The sequence below is a fragment of the Ovis aries genome, chromosome 26 (genome assembly GCF_016772045.2).
Source record: "Ovis aries strain OAR_USU_Benz2616 breed Rambouillet chromosome 26, ARS-UI_Ramb_v3.0, whole genome shotgun sequence".
Classification (NCBI taxonomy): Eukaryota; Metazoa; Chordata; class Mammalia; order Artiodactyla; family Bovidae; genus Ovis; species Ovis aries.
Window position 1 is genome coordinate 12,320,004 of NC_056079.1, and position 19,926 is coordinate 12,339,929.

The following is a 19,926-nucleotide window of genomic DNA, read 5'->3' on the forward strand; positions in this document are numbered from 1 at the left end:
TGCTAGGAGTTGAAAAGTGTAATCGCAAGCATAGCTTGTGAATTTTAATGGCATATGTAGAGTAGCAATAATTGCTCTTCCTTTGTAATGGGTTGGCTTTAATGTTAGGGTTGTTGTGGGACTTTTTTATTTTTCGGGAAACATTTAGATATAAATATTACACCATACAAATGGAACTTAGAGCTTTTGTTGCCCAGCTCCTGGCCTCACTCTGGCTCAGGCCTTTCAGTGAAGCCCACTCTGGAGTTTCTTTCAAATTGTGACATACCCAGGGGGGCCATCTCCCTGGTATGGCAGAAATTAACACTCCCTCCTCAGAGCTTCAGCCCTGCAAGAAGCTAGTGAAGACACCACTGAGCAAGGATTAGCATTTGCAAATTCTAAAAATCTCTTACTACTAAAAAAAGAAAGAAAACTTGTCTACCTTCCATGTGTCTGTCCACCTCTTGCCACGGCCCTCTACTGCCATGGTGCTCAGGCCCTGAATATTGCATGAGAGACAGGGAAGTGAACTGTGGCTGAGGAAGAGAGAAGGAGAGAGCTCTGAAATAGATGTGTTAGTTTTCTTTCAGATTCATTTTGTGGGCTTTTTATAGGAAAGTGTTTTCTCTTCATTTTTTGGCTTTATCTTTGGCATCAGCTATGTTGGAGTTTGCTTTGGAGTGAGAAAGATTGAACGGTAGATTAAGGGTAAGATGCAGCAATAAACTGCAGTGAAATTAGGTTATGGTTGTGAAAACCTCGATCCTCTTTTGTTTTGTTTTGGAGTTGACCACCTTCCAAGATAAAAAATGGGTCTCTAAATCACAGATTATGGCTCTGGGGAACTGAAACAATATAAACAATCCTACACTGTGAGGCAGAGGACTTAGAAGGTACCAATGTTGCCAGTTACTCACTGAGTATTTTTTAACAAGTCATATAACCTCTGCGGGCCTCAATTTATTATTTCTAAGATTATTCTAACACCATCAGTGACTAGTTTGAGTTCTCTCAAAATGTATTTGTTACAAAGAAGAAATACAGCACATTTTTTTTTCTTTAACTTGTGTTTCACAAAGAAATTCATAACAGAATATTTCTTCAAGTCCATGGGCTGCCCAGTGCTCACAGGTTTATGGTTCCCATAACTGAACTCAGAAAATACAAATTAAAATGTACTAGTTAAAAGAAATGCTTATTTTATGCAGATTTACACAATAAGTTCATTCCTACAAGCTAAGTTGTTTTCATTCAGGGTTATTGCAGGTCCATAGATGTGAAAAGACGCTTAAAAATTAAAAACATATACTCTTAAAAATATATTATTTATTTCAAATTGCTATGAGAGTAGGTCTTAAATGCTCTTATCACAAAAAGGAAATGGAAATATGTGATATAAGGCAGGTGTTAACTACCAATATGTTGGTAATCATTTTTTTCAGTATTAAGTACATCAAATCAATATGTACACCTTAAACTCACACAATGTTACTATTCAATTATATCTCAGTATAGCTGGAAAAAATAACTTTTAGTTTTCATCACCAAAAAAAAAAATTAAAAAGTATACTTTTGAAGGAAACACATGAAATCATGATTGAACAACTCTGAAAGGAAATTCTCTTCATTGGATAAAAGTGAAGGTACATGACATAATATGAGACCATTTGGTGCATGATGTCAATGAATATATGAGAAGGAACCATCCAAACTATTTCTCTTCTGTTAAGCTTCCAGGCTGTGTCGTGCCAACATGCACTGGTTGAAGACAGCATTAATATTAATGAAGGGTGGAAGTCTGAGACCTAGGGACTTCCACTTCCCGACCCCCACCTCACTTCCTTTCATGCTAAATCCATTAGTATAGATGGATCTACATTAATAAACAAGAAGGACCAAATAGCTCTCCATCCAGGGACAGTTCTGCATGACCCATGGTCCACCCTGCCCATATACAGCTGCAAGATGTTTGACCTATTTGGTGACATTTGTTTATTGATTTACTTATTCTTTGTGCTTCAAGGCAATTTTTCCTTAGGTAGTTTACATTTCTTACACTTCAAATGTATTAAAAAGTTACAATCTCTGACAGGGAAGACTTCAAGAATAAATTGAGGGAAGAGTTTGTCATTCATGCTTGGAACTCTTGGGAGCCTTAGAGACAGTTTGGTACCGTGACCTTCACATAGTAGGTGCTCCATAAACACTCAGTGGAATGAAATTGAATTGTATTATCAGACTCTGAACTGTTTCCCATGATCTTATTATCACCTTTCCATCCCCCTGTAGTTATGGAAACATACCTGAAGATATAGATGTACATATATATTTCTGAAAATAATTTTACACCAGTGAATCCAGATAAAACATAGCAAATTTTTCATAGTGAGTTGATATTGAATACTTTAAGGCTTATATTTACAGATTATTTTTGTTGTAAATATGAAAAGAATCATAGGGTTTTCTGGATTGTAAAAGAACTGGAGGTTAAAACTATCTTATAATTGGAAAGTAGCAGCATATGGGTCATCTGACCTTATGGGCTTCAAAGGGTATCCCTTGTCACCCAAGGGTTTCTTCAAGTACCCTAAGCACTAACAATAGGCAGGATGGCTGATAAAGGGACACAGACCACCCCATCCCTTCAACAGAAAAGTCCACTTCCATGTGTTTATTACGGTAATACATTGGGCTTCTCTGTGAGAACACATTTGAAGAACATGCTTTGCAAAAAAAACTATAGCTACTAATCTTTAGCATGAAAAGAGAGAGTGGAAAAGAACTTTTTTGCAAACAGGAAAGCTTAGGCTCAGAGATCTTTGTCAAGGTCATATCACATAACTATGGAGCACATTCATGAGTCTTGACCAGAAATCAGGTCTGCTGCTCCCACTGTAGTCACAGCTCACATGGGTAACAGAAAAATGAAAAGAGGAAAATAGATTAGTCTGGGTCACCCCAACATGGATCTCTACAGCAGCAACCACAGGAAGTCAAAGGACTTGACAATCAACCAACAATCAACTAAGACACTAACATTGACCTACACTCCCCACTAGTCACAATAATTTGCAAGAGGCTAATGCCTGGTGAGGCTTTATTGACTTTTAAAAACTAGCAGACTCTCTCTCCTACTGCAGAAGACAAAAATTTATCTGCATGTTACCCGCATGGCTACTAAAAAATAAACATAATGATTTGTTTACTTTGGGGTGCTAAGATCCTGGTTTTAGTTCATTCCTATGATATCCCAAATACACATATTTGCTTAATTTGTAACTGAGCCCTTCAATTTCATGTTACTTTTATATGAGGTTTTACTTTCAAAAATCAGTATTACACTTACCTATTTATCTAGTGCTATACTAATTGCTAAGAGTTTTTAGCCAATGCTACTAAATATAAATTATACTATATAGTATTAGCTAAATATATCTTTGAGGAAAAGATATGGTTTATTATTTCACAGCATAGTTTAATACATTTAATATACTACCATATTCATAAAGGCAATATTGACTCAGTCCAACTGTTCTGTGCTCCAAAAACAAAACAAAGCAAAAAATCATTTTCATTATTAACCAACTAAAATCTCATTAGACTTTAAGACTTTAAGTATCTGGAGAATTATTTCTTTGATGATCAGCCTCATGCTTTTAAACTCAGAACCGCTCAGTGATAACAAACTCTAAATTCTCTATATAACATCTAAGGTTAACTGAGCTGTACCTCTTGACTGCTCGAGGTGACATTATTTTAAAGACAGCAAAGAAATACTTTTTAAATAAAACATTCCCTCGATATCTGGGAATATGTAGGGTGTACTTTTGCAAAGGACAAGCAAAAGCAATAATGTTTAGCAACAGACCACCCCATAGTGGGAACTGCTTTTCAGCCTGGTTTTTGTCAGACCAACAGCTGTTCCATCAGTCAATTAATGACCAGGGACAAAATGCATTTTTTAAAATCAATTAGCAGCCCCTCCAACTGAATAAAGATCCCTGGGTATGCTTTTCAACAAGAAAACAAGAGCTAGGAGTGAATAAAGCTAAAAAGATCATAAATTCTTGGAAGTAGAGTTCTAAAAGCAAAAAAGCACAAAGTATTGGGGTTAGTAGGTCATACCATGCCCTTGGCAGGACTCCAATAACTCATCCTAGGAAGACAAGAAATATATATATACATTTTTCAGTATATCTACATTTATGTGTGTATGTGTATATCTAGTGTGTCTGTACATATGCAAAGAATAAGATTCCTATTATTTCTTATTAACTGATTTTACTAACAATCTTCTCGGCAAAGAATCTATTGTTATCCAGCCTCTATTCTGCATTCAGTGGCAGAAACATAGTCATGTGTCATCCCAAAATGGGTATTAGAATAGCTATTTATTATAAAATAAAATAAAATAGCTATTTTATTCCCATAAAATCATTCATAATTTTAGTATTAGACATCCTTTCTGGCCTCCTTAGAGAAATAATAACAGTTTACTCAATCTGCCTTCTTAGGTTGTATCTTCCAATCTCTTGTCCTACTTCTAAAATATCATCGTTACCCTAAATCTAATTTTCCTATCATAATGGTTTGAGTACATTAGATGGTTTAACAATATTGAGTTATTACAAGAGGAATTAATAATTTCCCCTTATAATAATAAATTTAGTATTCAGATATAGGTATTTAAATATATTCATTAAGTACATATCAGTTGACCAAGTTCCAGTATATGTGAAAATGAAAACCATAATTCCCCCTGGAAAAATAAAAAGGAAAGGCATACGCCCTCCCTTAAAGCCAACATACCAGCATACATTCACTTAAAAAAATGTGGAGCAGATCAACTTGAGAAAAGCAGCTGAAAAATAAGTAAAACTTGCAAAACAAGTTCAAATAATGAGTCAAAAAAACAAAAACTAGGTATATAGAATGGAACAAACTTCATGCCAGGCATTAGTTGGAAGGATGAAAGAGTAAAGAAGTAAAGAAAGGGATGCTGACATAACCTAAGTATCAGTAATCGCTAGAAACACCTCCAACCCTTAGGGCTGAGGTCACCCAGGTGTTATAACAGTAATTGTAGAAAGGAGCTTGCAGCCCTACATCAGGGGAGTAGAGCTGAGATTTCTTCAGCCTGGGAACTGGAAGGAGGGTCCCTGCAAAGTTGGTACTGAAGCCTCTGAGGTCAACAGTGCATGGTGCTTTGATGATGTTTGGGGGCATCATCAGACAGGGCATGATGTCTGGTGATAATACCTGAGAGGCATGGCATAGCTGGTGCTAACAGTGCTAGCTTCCAGTGTAGGCTGGCACTTAACTCTCTTCTATTGGAGTAGTGCCAACAGGATCTCAGAACAAAAACTAAGCTTTTATTTTCCTTCCTCCTGCCTTCCAGTTGTCTACCATGTGCAGAATGTTACAAGATGCCACATGCACAGGAGTGTGGGAAATGTAGTTTGCAGTCTCCCAGCCCTAGCTGTGTGAAGCAGGCTGCAGCAGGATGGACTGGAAACCTAGAGACAAACATAAATAACCAAAGCACCATTATGCCCAAAATAGCTTGTCAAGACCTGATTTTGTTCTTCAAAAGACAGGTCATAGGATGTTTCCAGTTCTGCATCTGTCGTTTGGCCTGGCAGTGGTTAGAGTAAAACAGTTGACTGCATTTTTGAGGGTACACAAGAATGTCAAGAATCAGCTGGCATCTGCACATCATGAGACTTTATCTGCCCACTGGGTGTTTTAGGCAACCACGCTTCCAACTCCCAGGGGCAGAAATGCAGTCTTTATTCAGTGTAAAATACAATTCACTACAACTCAAAAGTGGAAACCCTTTGGTTGATACAAAGCCTTTTCAAGTATGTAGGACTCTGAAGTTTGGCCAAATTCAAAATTTATGATGTCTGGTTCATTCAAGCCTTCCTAAGAGTCCTGCCTTGTCCACTGTATACTCGAAAACTGGATCTCCTTCAGATATCCCAGCTTCAAAATCACCTCTCATCTCTACCTCACCCTCATCTCTTAATGCCTCTCTATGGAAAGCCAAGTTCTCTGAAAACCATTCATTCCTATGTATGAATAGCTACTTACTCTCCTGTAACCATTTCAAAGATAACTTGTATCTTAAAACAGTGCTGGTCATCTCCAAATCAATCCTCTACTGTTAGAAGTTTAGGAAGAAGAGAATGTTGGGGAGCAATAGAATTTCACTTTGGATTTTTCTGGCAAGTGAGGAGGCTCTCCTGAATTACTGAGTATGAAGTGTATTAAAAGCCCAGAGAAAGAAAAATGGCAGTCACAGCAGCACAGTTTTTCTGTATCTAAATCCATACATAAAAACAGACAGAACTCATAGATAGCAAGACCGAAACTGCCTGGACAGTATTTACAACAAAGGTGGATGACATATTATCCCATGCACACCAAAACACAAGCAGGTAGAAATGAGCCACTGGTAGCCAAAGAGTCGCACAGTATCCATGTTTGTGGAAGAAGATGGTACCCAGGGAGTGTGAGAAGCCCACAGTGTCTGGAAAGGGTTGGAGCAGCGGAGCCACTAAGATACTCACTAATGACCCCGGGGGCACTCTTCCAGGACGGGGCCCCTCCAGGGCAAAGCTATCCCTGGGCATACTAGCCACAGTACCTGGGGCCCGCTGGTCTTTGGGGGACCCAAAGCTTACATGTCTTCTGAAATCAGAAGGAAAAAATTAGGTCAAGGAAAATACTCATGTTAATATCAACACAGTCATAAAGTATAATTTTTAACATTTTGAATGTAGGAAGCGACCCTCAAGAGCCTAGGGCTCACAGATGCCATGATATAGCCTGAGGTCCCTGCAGAGTGGAAACAGCTGGGAGTGGAAGCAACCATGAGCAGGATGATGGGAACAACAGTAACAAAGTCAAGGGGAAATCCAGAGTCAGCGAAAGAGGGAAACAGCCAGTAAACCCGGGACAGCAAGTCACTGCACTTTTACAAAAGGCAACAGAAGAGGGAGCCCTGTGAAATTAGAAAAACTACCCAGAATCCAGCCTCATCCTTAAAGTTCAAGAAAACTAATTTCATATAGAAAGGAACAACAGAGGAGTATTGAGGTCAAATCCAGACAATGTTATGATGAGAAAAAGAAGAAACCAAGTAGAAGAATAACGTCCCGACAGACAATGAAAGCACACCAGAAAGATGTGTCCTCAAAAAAGATCAAACCACCAGCCCGCTATTAAAACAAGCTAAGAAACATTAAGAAAAATATTAAGAAAATGAGACAATGCCTGAAAGTGCAACATAAATCTGTTAGAAAATCTCAGAGATAAAGTGACAGACTTTAGGAAAGAATAATTTAAAGAATAAATTAAAAATCACTTTATTTAAAGTAAAAATCACTTTAGCAATGAAGACTAAACCAGAAGGAATACCAGCACTTACAGACACAGTAGGCAATGTCTCAAGTGAAATAGAAAGCAAAAAGGAGGAATTTTTAAACATCCAAAAGAAATGAAGAAATAGGCAAAAGGGATTCGGGAGAAAACGATCAATATTGAAGGAAAGAAAAGGAAATCAAACCAATGATGAATAGGAGTTGCTGCTGATGAAAACCCAAACAAGAAAACAGACTAAATACTCAGAACAATAACTCAAAATTCTGAGTTCCCTGAACTAAGCATTTAGAGCTACAAATTGAAAGTGTGCACTGCATTCTTGAAAATCCAGAGCAACGAGCATTAAGACTAGTAAAAATTACTGGACTCTAAATATAAAGGAAAAGTTGGGGAGCATCTTAAAAAAATTCATGACCTCTAAGAAAAAAGAAGTTCGATTATCATCAGACTTTTCAACAGCCATGCTTTATGCCAAAAGAAAGTAGAGTAGCAAACGTATAGAAAATGTTAGCCCAGGATTTGCTGTCTAACAAAACTGACTTTCAAGAGTAGGGGGAACAGGTAAACTGTTATCAACATTAAGAATATTGTTCCCATGAACCCTTCCTAGTAGAGACTGAGTTTATGCCTAGAAAGACACTAAGGTAAGGACTGGTAATAATAAGTTAAGAACTGGTTTAATACATTAAGGACTGGTAATAATAAATAAGGATTGGTTTAATAAATTAAATGTATATTTATCTGTAAAAGTAAGAGGAAATGAGGGTTAAATGGCAGAGAGTATGTTATGTAATGGTTATCAGCTCTGACAATATAGTTATAACTATTTAAAAAATGAGAGGAGAGAGGGGAAAACATATATAAAAAGCTTTTTTTTGAAAGTTTTCAGCTATCATATTGGTAGTAATATTTGTACTTTTATTATGAGACTTGTTTGTGTGATATGAGATAAAAACAGATGTGTCATTATGGGACATTATTTTATCATTTTTGTTCCTTAAGAATTAAAATACAGTGTTTTAAATAGTAGGGGGGATAAGGTATAATAGAGATGGAACTATGGAAAGCAGGAAGAGATAGTAATGAAATAGAGAAATTAAGTAAAAGCTTTTATAATCTCCAACTTGAATTAGAATATAAGCAGGAATTCATGAAATATTGTATCTTTAAATGCATGTATATATTTCTGAGCTTTGTGCATTTAAAAGGGCTAGAAACAATGACTAACCTTTTTTCTCACTAAAAGAAACAAGAATTTCTGGGAGAAATAGCTAATTCTATTTCTAGGGCAAAAAATATGCAAGAGGAATCTGGAACATCTTATATTATAACAGAATGTGGCCAAGAAGCTATCAAAATCTAAGGCCACGTCATGTCAAAACGATTCAGTAGCCAGCAAAGAGATTCTAGAAGCCAAAGACTGGACAAATCCACCTCCATGACGATCGTCATTGCAACAGGTTAAACCCAGACAATTTGTTTCAGTTCAGGAGTTCATAATGATATTGTTTTTTAAATAAGTATTGATGACCATCACAAGGTAATGAATTAATTCATTATCTCCAAGAATGGAAAATAAAGAATCCACTGAGGAGCCAACTAGTAGGTGAAGTAGATGTCTATTTATATAAGTATTTCACCCAATATGTAAAAAGGAACCAATAGAATTAGAACATCACTGTTTCTGCGGCCTTCATGAATGAGCAGATGTGGGCATTTTGCATCAGTGGCTGGTAAGATCACAGAAAATTAGAGAATGAGACAGGTGCTTAGTCGCTCAGGCATGTCTCACTCTGTGACCCCACCGACTGTGGCCCACCAGGCTCCTCTGTCTATGGGGATTCTCCAGAAATACTGGAATGGGTTGCCATACCCATATAAGTATTTCACCTAATATGTAAAAAGGAAACAATAGAATTAGAGCATTATTGTTTTCTTCATGAATGAGTGCTTGTGGGCATTTTGTATCAGTGGCTGGTAAGATCACAGAAAATGAGAGAACAAGATACTGTGTGCTTCAAATAGTCCTGCCAATGCCAAAAAGCATTATGGAAATGATGACTAAACTAGGAGGAACACTAGGTTATATAAAGACAACTTGCATGTCTCCAAACGGATCAAACCTGGATTGGATCCAGTCTTTGGATTCAGCTGTCACTTTGCAGGAAATTCAAAAAACAGAGGAATATATTGATCTGTACTGAGAGCATCACGTTTGCAGGATACAGACGATCAGAAAAGCTATAGTACAGGTGAAACCACCCAAGCTCGTCAGTAAAATGTAAAGAAATGAAAGGGATTTGGGAGAAACCTACAGATTAAAAGGGACTTTAAAAACATATCAAAATTTTTTTAATGGGCATCTAAGCTACCATTTTTAGGAATGCAAGAAAACTCAAAGAAGAGATTACTCTAAAAGTCAGGATAATAGTTAAGACCAGAGGGAGGGGGTTCTGCCTGTGATGGGTCAGGGGAAGCGGCTTCTAGTAGGCAGTGTTCTCTTTCCTGACCGGGGTGGTGTTTGCCTTGTAATAACTTACTGAGCCACGCATTTGATTTGTATGTTTTCTGTGTCTCTTTACAATGAAAAGATTTGAAATCTAACAAGCCTGGAGAGCAGCTTTCTGTGTCCCTGTTACTTCTTTTCCTGAAACAACTTGTTTATCTTTGTCCTTGCCTCTAACCCTCCCTAAGCTCCATCCTCTGACTTGTTTTTTTCTTTCTTCCTTGTTAGAGTAGGTGATCAGTGAATATTGGTCATGATCACAGATGAGAACATGGTGAATTGACAGCTTGCCCTGCCCACATACCCCTTCTGAGTGAGCAAAAACCTGGAATTCCTTATATCTAGGTCGCTATGCTTTGTCACAGGGTTTCCATCTAAGCCCACCCACAGGCGATAAAGCTAAGGGTCTTGAAAGTGACAGTGAACGTTGCTCAGTCCTGTCCAGCTCTTTCAACCCCCTGGGCTATACAGTCCATGGAATTCTCCAGGCCAGAATACTGGAGTGGATAGCCATTTCCTTATTCAGGGGGTCGTCCCAACCGAGGGATTGAACCCAGATCTCCTGCATTGCAGGAAAATTCTTTACCAGCTCAGCTACCAGGAAAGCCCTATACAAGGGTCTGTAGATTCATTCAACATATACTTGCTTCAGTTTATGCCACTTACAAGTGCTGGAATCTTGAATTTAAACTCAAGCCATTCAGTGTCAGAGCCCAAGACCCTACACATAACAACTAGCTAGACCAACACATTTCCTCTCTGTTGGAAAGTATGAATGTGAATTAAGAGAAGGATCCAGATCAAGGATGGACAGACAGCCTTCAGGCCCTATCCAGCCACACCATCTATTTTTACATGGCCCCAAAACAAAAAATATCTTTTACATTTTTAAATGGTTAGAAAAAAGTAGGATAATACTTTGTGACATGTGAAACTTACATGAAACTCACATTTCCGTTGTCATTAATACAGTTTTATTAGCACAAAGTCACACGCATCCATTTATACATTGTCTATGTTTAGACTTTCCTGGTGGCTCAGCTGGTAAAGAATCTGCCTGCAATGCAGGAGACCTGGGTTCTATCCCTGGGTTGGGAAGATCCCCTGGAGAAGGGAAAGGCTCCCCACTCCAGTATTCTGGCCTGGAGAATTCCTTCTCCAAGGCAGCAGAGACTATCTATAAAGCCTACAACAGTAGCAGCAGAGACTATATTGCCTACAAAGCTTAAAATATATACTATCTGGCCATTTAGAGAAGCAGTTGAGTGACTTCTGAGCTAGAGAAGAAATGTGAACTTAGAGAAAGGAGAAAACAGCAGTAATCCAAAGCCCCAAGGCAGTGGAATCCGTGAGCAAACAGAAGCTGTGAGTTGAGGAGAGCAGAGGCAGGCTGCCTAGGAGCTGCAGAAGCAGGAGGCAGAGCAAGAGTGGCTGAGATACCGCGATTTTAGAGGAACACACGGCACTTCCAAAGCTTGTCCCGTGAGACGTGTTCTGCGCTCGTTCGACAGTGGTTCACTGTCTCAGTTAGTGTTCTGCCTTATTTCTTTATGTTTCCATGTGATAAACACCCAGTCACCTGGGTATAAGTAGAGCACAGCTCTGTTTCTGCTAACCTGAAAAGGTCTAACACACAGCTTGGCTTTAATTCTCTTCTCTGACCCCAGGTTCCCCTCAATCTTCCACCATGACCAGCAATAGCAACAAATGACTTGAGCTCATGATTGCAGAGCTTAATGAGATGCTTACAGATTTTCTAAAATGTAAAATCATAAGTCATCTTTTCCATTCCAATGCTTTTACCGGAGAGGAGATGTTACCACCTCAGTTTAAATTATCTAAACATCCATTTCTTCTTGTATCTCTCCACTCAAGTCCCTACTCAGGGGATCTTCCTGACCCAGGGATCAAACCCAAGTCTCCTGTGGCTCCTGAATTCCAGGTGGATTCTCTACCACTTCAACACCAGGGAAGCCCCTCCTAAGCAACAGTGATAGTAGACAAAGCTTGATAGTTTGAATATTTGGGATTCCTTTCAACACCATAGCCAAGACTCAAAATGCTCTTTTTAGGAATTTAATCTCATTTTATCAAGTGATACAAAACAGCTCTCTCTCAGGAACTCCTCAAACTGTGCTACAATTATTTCAGAATCATGTGTATATGGTGAATCAATTCTGGGATCATTCCTTTCTGTGTCTTGTCTGAAATCTTAAGACCAAATAGGAAGAGAGTTAAGGAGCACAGCCTTGGGTAAGAGACCATATAGGTTGGCCCTGCCTCTGCCTCTTAGAATCTGTTGACCTTGGTCAGTTTCTTAGCCCTTTTAAACTGCAAGTCTTCTTATCTGCAAACTAGGATCAGATTTGTGCTTATCTCCTAGGGATAGTGGAGGATTAAATGAGATAAAGTACATCAAGTACTTAGAAGAGCCTCTGGCACTCAGTAAATGCTCAATAAATGTTCCTTCACCTCTCAACTGCATTATCTTCTGAACTGAAAACCCTATTAGCAGAGGTGATTTAAGAAAACAGTATTAAAGTGAATTAGCTTTATGAGAAATTGTGGCCATTTTTGTTCTTTCAGTTAAAAATAGAGAATTTCCAAAATAAATCTTCTTTTTACTAGTCTAAAAGTTGACCCCCTTCAAAAAATGTTTCACCATAGATGAAAGGCTTACACAGAATAATACTAAACTGATATTTATTAAATATATATATATATATTAATCTGAACAGTTTATAAAAAGTAGACTCATCATCTAAAAAGTCTGTGGATATATACCTAGTGACTTCATTCTAGAAAATTAAAAAGTTAACCCAACTAAGACACATTTCTAATAATGTCCAAGGCATTGGATAAATATTTTAAATACGAGAATCTGTTAAGAATAAAGGCAGAAGTCAGTTTTCCTTCATTTCACCTATAAGATTTTAATAATTAAGTGTAAAAAAAAAGACCAATTTTACATTTTCTGACAGCATTAGTTTGAATTCAATCAACTTACCCAATAATGAAATTTCTTAACTCAAATTTTTAAATTACAGTGAAAGATAAAGTAGAATGGAATGCCAGTGAATGTACAACACATGGCTCGCTTACATCTTCACTATTAGATGAGTCCCAGCTCACAAAGAGCTGCCACCCAAAGCTACCCATCACTTGTCATGGTCCCTTTTTTCCAGTGACAGCAAAACCAAAGAAAAGGAATTCTCTTCAGTCAACTTCAGAAAAACCCCCCGTTTTGAAATCAAAGCCTGACGGTTATAGTTCTTTTGAAACTAGTATAGACGTACCATTCTCATAATGGCTATGTGAATACAGGGTGACAAATAATACTTGATCTCCAGCTGACCCCTTCCAAGCTTTCTGCAATGGCACTCGTAAAATTAAGGTGAACCCTGTCTTTCACAGATTGACACAGATATGCAAATAACCTTTATGGTATCAGATGTCCTTTTTGTTTTGTTTGCTGATACTACACTCTGCATTCTTCTGGAGTCAGATCCAGGTTTTTGAATGTCAATCACAGCTCTCTCAGTCAATGCAGGTACAATAAAAGGATGAGAAAATATCACCATCTCCCTTTGGCACCAGCCCAGGCTGGCACCAGTGAAGTGCCGGTAAATACTTAACAACCAGTGGGGCTGGGACCTCGTTTGAATAATGAGCCCATTTCTACGGTGTAAATTGACCCAATACTGAGCACCTTGACACTTGGCAATGAGTGCTACGTAAAAGTTTGCTAATAGTAGTATTGTAAGTATTAGCATTAGCTGTTCAAAACTGCCAGAGTTGGCCTACCATATGTGGAAATAAAACCAGTACCGTAACCCACCTCAAGTGACACCAAGGGTGAGCTAATACCCTGAGATGAAAGCTGAGAGTAGGGAAAAGCTAGAACAGAGGTCCCTGCTGTAATATAGTCTCAGTATATTGAGATTTGCTCACACTGAGCAGCGGCTTGGACCGTCCTTCTTAGCTCACTTCCAACTCTTGTGCCACTCCATCTAGTCTGCAGTCGTCTGAAATACATGCTACATCCAGGTGTCTGTATCTATCCCTCCTGAAGCATCACTGCCCCTTGACAAACACTCAGCTTATATTCCAATGAAGGCTAAAACCCATCCATGGAGTCAGCAATCTCACAGCCTTGTAAAGGAGGGCAGGCACCAAAAAAACTTTCCTTTTTTTTTTTTTTTTTTTTCCATTAATGACACTTTCTGAGTGAGTTGATGAAAATCTGATCGGAAGCTGCTTGATTTGCTGAGTACTCAGGCTTCGATTTTCTTTCTTAGGATGCTTAACTTCAAGAGACAGGTTCAGTTAGAGCTACTGGATATCTAAAGGACTTATTTCCAAATAGTTTCACAGTCCTTAGAATATTTAAGTCATTACTTTACCCATTTTTTAGATAGGTAAGTGCAATACAATAACATGCTTAGCATTTTCAAGGAGCATAAATCAAGGTTCTTATAATCACTCTAAGTTTGTTTTGACATTTTCTGTACTTTGTCACAGTCAGAGAAGCACCACATATATGGTATTAATAAAACAAATGACATAACCTTGTACGCCCTGATTTAACCCTTACAATGGCTTGAATCTCCATTCAGACCTGCTGGTGCACAGCTCAGTTTGTAGCATCAGCAGATGTCCAGACTGCACGGGTAATGCTACCATTCCCCAAGCCCTCAGCGATGCACATCTTTGCCCTTAGCCAGGGCTTCCCTCATAGCTCAGTTGGTAAACAATCCACCTGCAGTGCAGGAGACTCCAATTCGATTTCTGGGTCAGGAAGATCTGCTGGAGAAGTAATAGGTTACATACTCCAATATTCTTGGACTTACCTTGTAACTCAGCTAGTAAAGAACCCGCCTGCAATGCAGGAGACATGAGTTCAATCCCTGGGTTGGGAAGATCCCCTGGAAAAGGGACCAGCTACCCACTCCAGTATTCTGGCCTGGAGAATTCCATGGACTGTATAGCCCATGAGGTCTCAAAGGGTCGGACACAACTGAGCGACTTTCACTTTCACAGGCTCATAAGAAGTCACAGAAAATCTCTCTTATCTGCTGTTAAAACATCTAAGGCTGTGGCAATCCACATTTAGATCTTTAAAACGTCTTCATTATGAAGTCTTGATGGTAAGGTTCTAATAAGGGAACTTCAGATATATGAGATTTTTTTCCTTTGTTTCCTAAAAGCTCTCAGGCCAAGGCAACTGAAACAGAATCACCATTTCTTGTCTACGAAGATAGAATAGGGAAACATGAGTTGTCTTTTTGTAATTAAATAAATTTTGTAATTCTACAAAAATGCATTAAGCATTTACACGACTATAGTAGGCATTTTGTTCAGTTTGGGGAGTATGAGATGAACAGGACACATTCCCTCATTTCTAAGCACTGGGATGATAATATGGGTTGGAGTGGTGGGATCATGGGTGCAAATAATTCCAAAGGTATTGGACAATTGCTATATAAGTGAGTTAAAGAGAAAACCAGGAGAGCACACAGGGTGGAAATTATAACTCAGAAGATTATCTCCAAGGTCTTACTGTTTATGTTCTCCTTATTAAGCAACTTGGGACTTCCATTATTAATTATTTAAACTAAGGCATATTCTTACTTTGTTTTTATAGTGGCATGATAAAATAGAAAATTTATCATCAAAAAAAGCCTATTAATAGTCCTGTTTAACTCGACTTCTTATGCCTAAAGTATCTTATTGCCTACTGTGTTCGGTTGCTCTGTCATGTCCAACTCTTTGCAGCCTCACGGGCTGTAGACCACAGGACTCCTCTGCCCGTAGAATTTTCCAGGCAAGAATACTGGATTGGTTGCCACTTCCTACTTCAGGGGATCTTCCCAACCCAGGGACTTAACTTCAGCCTCCTGCATCTTCTGCTTGGGCAGGCAGATTCTTTACCACTAGCGCCACCTGGGAAGCCCCTTATTGTCTACTAAGATTTCTAAATCATTAGCATGCCAATTATATTAACTTTAGAATCTGAAGCTAATTTACATAGCCAACATATTAGGCCCCAATTTACAACCTACCTATTTAGGGAACAGAATTTTGTATGATTACACCAATGTTTTGATAAAAAGTGCTTCGTATTAGGTTCATGCAAATATTGTGATTATGCTATACTCTAAATAGAATAAGTGAGAGTTGGATAATATAGACAAATAGTTTCAGATACTGATTCATTCTCACCATGACAGGAAGAAAAATATTACACTTAACTACACAGTGATTAAAATGTTTGAAAAAAGAACTTATAAGAAAATCAATGCATTTCAGCATAAAGACAAGGTGAGCAAGACACACCATTGCTTTCCAGGTATGTCTACAGCAGTGCCATCCAGAGCAATTCCTATCTACACATCTCAGCTATCCTGGTTTTGTGACTGAAGCTGGGATGCCATACTGATATCTGGTTTTCATTTTCCCTCTTTGTCCTCCGGGCCTGGTTACAGAAAGTATCTTATGAAATGTGTTGATGATTGGTAAAAGTGAATTGAAATTAACTCTCTCCCCTATAGTAATATAGGTGGATGAAGCATCCTTACAATAGCATCTTCCAGAACAGAGGTTGGCAAACTAGGGCTTGTGTGCTAAAAGCAGCCTGCTGCCTGTTTTTTGTACAGTCCATGAGATAAGAATGGATTCTACATTTTTAAATGGTGGAGGAAAAAGATATTTCCTGACCTGTAAAAGTTATAGGAAATTCAAATTTCAGTGCCTGTGAATAAAATTTTGTTGGAACACAGCTATGTTTATTCATTTATATCTGATCTATAACAGCTTTCATGCCCCTATGGCAGAGCTGAATAGTTGCTATAGAGATCCTATGGCCTGCAAAGCCAAAAATATTTACTATCTGGTGCTTTAGAGAAAACATTTGCTGATCCCTGTTCAAGAATATAGGTATTTCATCTGCTCTTTTAAGTATCTTGAAAGCCTAATCCAGAATTAGGGAACAGGGTTTTCAATTTTGGCAGGGGGGTTGATAGTAATAAGAAAAATCTTCCCATATGTGATGGCACTATGACACCTGATGTGCTTTCAAACTAAAATACTGAAATTCTCTAAAGATGTAAAAAGATTGAATAGATACTCAGCAATTTGGCATAATTTATATTTAGGCTTGCTTGAAGAGATGGGGCTGAATCTGAGGACCAGATAGATCATCCGGAAGAGAACAACTCTAAGGCCATTATAACTTATTTAGAGTAAGTAACTTTCAGACTCTGATTTTGTGAAAACGTATTATCCAATTTCAGGGCCCTCGAACCAGCTAAGAAGCAAAAGTGATATTGTTAGCATTTTAAAAGCTTCCACATCATTTTTTAGTGGGTATTCTCAATGTCTTTGTAATCTAAACCAAAAGACGTCAACCCATAATGGAACACAAATGGTTATATATGATTTTCCTCATAGTTTCATATGAAAATGATTTAGACTTTTATTAAGATGTTTGGGATAAAAGGACTCAATCTTTATTTACAAGTTTTCTTTTTGTAATTAGCATTCTTTCAGAGCCAGTTTAGTCTGTCAGGTAAATCAGCATTTAGGAACTTTTATTGCTCAGATGCTAATGCCAGCTTCTCTTCACATACACTGTAGTATTCACTCCCAGAAGCAATAAACCATAATGGGCTCACTCACCAAGGCCTTTTAATTCATGGATCATAGACGTGATAAATCATAAGATCTCCTCGGGTGCCCTCTTGTCTAGAATGGCCTGATTCTTGCAAGCCAAATGCAGAATACCTTTTCAGAGGGCATATGCTCAACTGAATAAGAATATTCACATTCAAGAAGAGAGATCAAGTGTTTATGTGTAATAGAAGGATAATACACTTTGAAGTGAATGTTGACCCCTAGTTTGCTATGCTTCTATGGATGACAAAGGAGCTTTTTCCTAACATACCTTTGAGAATCCACTATTCATCTCCTAAAGGCAGTTTCTGCATTTCAAGGAGGTAACTGCAGGAGATTAATTTTCTTCCTTTGATAGAAGATGTTTTGTTGTTGTTGTTTTCCCACCTTTTCTTGAGATATAATTGACATATAAAACTGCACAGTGTGATGACTTGTATGTATAATTGCAAAATTATTATCACAGTAAGGCTAGTTAACACCTCACTTTATTCGTCACCTCACATAATTATCGTGTGTGTGTGTGTGTGTGTGGTGAGAACTTTTAAGATCTCTTAGCAATTTTCAAGCATATAATACAGTATTGTAACCTATCATCACTACGTTGTACATTGCATTTTGAACACCTAGTCACCTTGTAACTAGAAGGGTGTATGCTTAGATCACAGTCACCCATTTCCCCTTCCCTCCTGGCAACCACCAGTCTACTCTCTATTTCTATGAGTTGAGTGTTTTTAAGAGTCCGTGTATGAGTGAGATCATACATCAGTATGGTATGTTTGCATTTCTCTGTCTGACTTCTTTCAGTTAGCCTAATGCCCATGCTTTCACAAATGGCAAGACTTTCTTCTTTTTAATGGCTGCGTAATATTCCATTGTGTCTATTTGTCATATTTTCCTTACTATTCATTCATTGAAGGACACAAGGTATTTCCATATCTTGACCATTATTAAAAATGCTGTAATGAACATGGGGGTACATATACATTTGGGGTTTAATGCTTTTATTTCCTTAACCAGAAGTAGAATTGCTGGATTATATAGAAGTTCAGATCTGGATGCTTTTTATTTATTTTTCTTGGCTAACTTCTCTGGCTACAAATTCCAGGACTATATGGAACAGGAGTGATGAGAGTGGACACCCTGGTTTTGTTCCTCAGAGGAAAAGCTTTTCAACTTTTCTTCATTGAATATGTTAGTTGTGGCCTTATCATATCTGGTCTTTATTATGTGGAGGTATGATCCTATAGCCAATTTGAGAGTTTTTATAGTAAAAGGATGTTGAATTTTGTCAAATTATTTTTCTGCATCTATTGAGTTAGTCATATAATTTTAATAATTCATTCCATTAGTGTTTCACATTTATTGTATCACACTTATTGACTTGTATATGTTGAACCATCCTTGCATCCCAGGTGAATGATCATGGTATACAGACCTTTTAATGTGCTGTTGAATTATGTTTGCTAGTATTTTATTGAGAATTTTTACATTTATATTTATCAGGAATATTGGCCTATAGGTTTGTTTTCTTGTACTATCTTTATCTGGTGTTGATATCAGGATAATGCAGACCTTATAAAATGAGTCTGGAAATGTTCCCAATGGAAAATATCTTAGGGAAAATATCATGGCATAACTTAGGACAGGGCAGAATATCCAAGTTCTCTTTGTTGTAACAAACAGCCCCGGGAAGGCTGGAGTCACAGAGGAAGGACCAGTTGAAAAAACTACTGTCAATAGAATTAACATTTAATTCAGCTTATCTTCCAGAGCACATAGACCGCAGGCTGGGCCACAAGTAACACACATTGTCTCAAGGCTCAGAGTCCTGTCTATAAATTTAGAAAAATCCTAGCTATCATATACAACGCCATACTTCTTTGTCCTTCTTCTAGTCTTACACTAATAAAACTGCTGTCTCTTTCTCCTTCCTTCCAAATAACTGACCATCATTGACATAACTGTCAATTGAACTCATCCCTGAAAAGCTGCCTTAGCCTCTTCTGGAGCAGCTTCTTGGAGCCATATTCATCACCTGATCCCTCTTCCCTTCTTCATCACCATGTGGGGATCACAAATTTTTGTATACAACATGCATCTGACAAGGTTCTTCACATGAATTAAAAAAAATAGCCACATCAGTAATAGTGTTTTAAAATATCTCAAAATATCCTGACCCTTTGTAGCATCAAAGTTAATGTTAGTTTTTAGGATTTCATTGGGTCTTCAGAAAGAAAGTAATTAATGACTATTGACATCCTGCAGCACAATAGGTGTTAGATTATAGTGTGCTGTTGTGTGTCCGAAAGGATTTAATTTTACTCTTTTTGAAGGGGGGAAAAAATCAGCCTTCAAGTCTGGTTCCCACTTTTTTCAGT

General features: G+C 37.9%; 1 protein-coding gene across 1 annotated transcript in view; it reads left to right on the top strand.

Moving 5' to 3' along the window:
- Nucleotides 1-19,926, top strand: part of TENM3 (teneurin transmembrane protein 3) — a 2,757,765-nt gene that overhangs the window by 2,081,176 nt on the left and 656,663 nt on the right. The window lies entirely within an intron of this gene.